Consider the following 2,549-nt stretch of genomic DNA (forward strand, 5'->3'; position numbering starts at 1 on the left):
TTTTTTTTAAATATCAGGGCTAGTTTGGAACAAGGATGTAATGTAATGCAAGCCTGAAGCAGCTTTGGCTGCTAAATGTCAGTTGACAAGGTCTGTTTTCTTCTCCACAAGTAAATGAAGTTGAATGCATGTTCTGTGAGGGCAGTAATAGTGCATTTCTGTTTCTGGCTATGTTTGGATGTTGAAAGGAAAACTGCTGCTTTAGAAGGCTAGAGATTTGTGTTCCTTACTAGCACATGTATGGAGACTTTTGAAGTGGTATTTAAAAATACCTGACAATGTTTCATGATTGGTCTGAACTCAGCACCTGTATAATGGCAGCTGCTGACATTTTTAATGGCAGTTCCAACAGGAGGTACAGCCTGATGAGCATTTATTGGGCCAAGATGATCTGGGCTGTTCCTATAATTATACAATACTGCTGATGCACACTGTGCTTTGCAAACATTGGACCTGACTGTATCCCTGTAATCCACATAGAAGAGACTGTTATGGGTGAGCTGCTTCCCACCTGAGTGAGAACAGGGCTCTAATGCCTTCATGTTGGTGCTTCCATGCTTTACCCTCAGCCTGGGACAGGGAGTCCTGAGTGCTGGGATCATTAAGCAGGAGTGCCCACAGCAGGATGAGTATGGTCCTTTTAGCTGCTCTGGGCCTTTAGAATAGTGGTTGTTGACCTCATTCAACTCAAGGCACCGCCTCGGAAAATGCCAGGTCCTAGCTTTCATTAGTTTTTTGACGATGGAAAATAAGACAGCAATTCTTCCGCTGCAGAGAGTGGGGGCTCCAGCAAGTCAGAATGTTTTTGACACAGTGGCCTGCTATTTGAAACCTTTGGGCATTTATACACGTACTTTTCTGTCCTGCAATGCGGTGGAGATATGCTGCTTCCTAGACTAATTAATCGAGTCTGCTTTGCCTGCGAGCTGAGACGAACTGCACTGTGCTGCATGCAGTAGTGTAAGTGGCGAAATGCATGTTAGTGCACAGAAAATGGCAGTGGTGCGCTTTTGAGCTAAGGCACCTCCAATGTGTGCCACTGCCATTTCTTAGTGCTGACACACATTTTGCCACTTGTACAACTGCAAGTGTTACAGGGTGCTTATATATATAAAAATGCCCTTTGGTTTTTTCTTGTGAATCATGTAGGTGTTTGCACACAACAGTGCTCATATTGCATGGCACCCTTGAAAGGCATCCCAGGGTGCTGCAGTACCAGGTTGAGAATCACTGCTTTATAGGAAAGGTAGCTCACCACCTGCCTGTGGCAACCACTGTGGGGATCCTCTCTGAAGGCTGGGGAAGTAGAAGCAGTATGTGGGCCTTCAGACAAGGATTCATCTTCCATTGGTGTCCTGGTATCTGCTCTGGGGAGGTGGTGCTGCAGCCCATGTAGTTGCATGCTGTAGTTACATGGCAGGTTAAGCAGAACTGTTGATGCTGCCTGCTGGCCAGAGGATGACTTTTAAGGCTGTTTGGTTGGACTGAGCTCATGATGACAACAACTGTGTGCAGGGAAAGGGTTAAATGATAACTCTGCTAGCTTATAGGTATAGCTGCAGTTGGCTCACAGGAAGCCGAACAGACATAAAATGCAGGTCCAAGGGAAAGTAGGATGGTGCTGGTGGATTATCACAACCTGAGCTCTGCTACCCAGGCTTTAGCCATGCACTGGATGCAAAGACAGGAGACTGAAGCTCCGCTTAAAGAGAACTTGTGCATTAACCTGTCCTAGGGTGGCCATCATAGAGGACAGTCTGGTTGTCCTCTGTCCTATCTTGATACAAAACCGGATATCTTTATGTCCTCTATTTTTCTCTTCAAGAAAAACCGAGTCTGCTCTGTGTCTTGAAGAGAAAAATAGAGGACATAAAGGCATTGGGTTTTGTATCAAGACAGGACAGAGTAGCAGAAAACTGGAATGTCCTCTATGATCATGAATGCCACGTGCCCCTGGGGGCTGGGGGGGCACGGTGAGCTCCTGCAGGTGGTGGCGGTGGCAAGCGGTGAGCTCCTGCAGGCGGCCGTGGCGCTGTTGGCAGGGGGAGGCAACCACTTGTAGATGTTGTTGGTGGCAGTCAGCAGCGATTGGGAACCTCTTGCAGGCACCTTTGGCTGTCGGGGGTGGGGGAGGGGCAGCAGTGGCGAGTGGCCACCGCCCATAGGTGCTGCTGGCAGTGTTGGCGGCGCTTTTTGCAGGGGGTGCACCGCCAAGCTCGGGGGGTGCACGTGCACCCCTTGCACGTCACCAGTGTCTACGACGGCCACCCTAACCTGTCCCCAAGACTTATAAGGAAACAAGTATGGGCATAGGGCTTTGAGGATGGTCAGGTGAGGTGAGGTTAGCCTGCAACAGACATATCTGCGCACACAGTCAAATTGATAACGTGGCCATTTGTTTAACACTATGCCTGGATTAAGTGATGAGAAGCCTTGTTCTATTAGTTTCCTTTTAATAATGAACTGTGTCTGGGTTTGCAAAGGGGTTGTTCATTACAGCAGATCCAAGAAATGTTGAATGATGCCTTCTTTTCCCTCTTCTGGTGCAG

The 2,549-nt window shown here is 48.1% G+C and overlaps 1 protein-coding gene across 1 annotated transcript in view; it reads left to right on the forward strand.

Annotated features, from left to right (window-relative positions):
• VASH2 (vasohibin 2) overlaps positions 1-2,549 on the forward strand; it is an 86,707-nt gene that overhangs the window by 80,832 nt on the left and 3,326 nt on the right. The window lies entirely within an intron of this gene.

This window comes from Gavialis gangeticus, unplaced genomic scaffold (genome assembly GCF_001723915.1).
Source record: "Gavialis gangeticus isolate Ggan-Ray unplaced genomic scaffold, GavGan_comp1, whole genome shotgun sequence".
NCBI lineage: Eukaryota > Metazoa > Chordata > Crocodylia > Gavialidae > Gavialis > Gavialis gangeticus.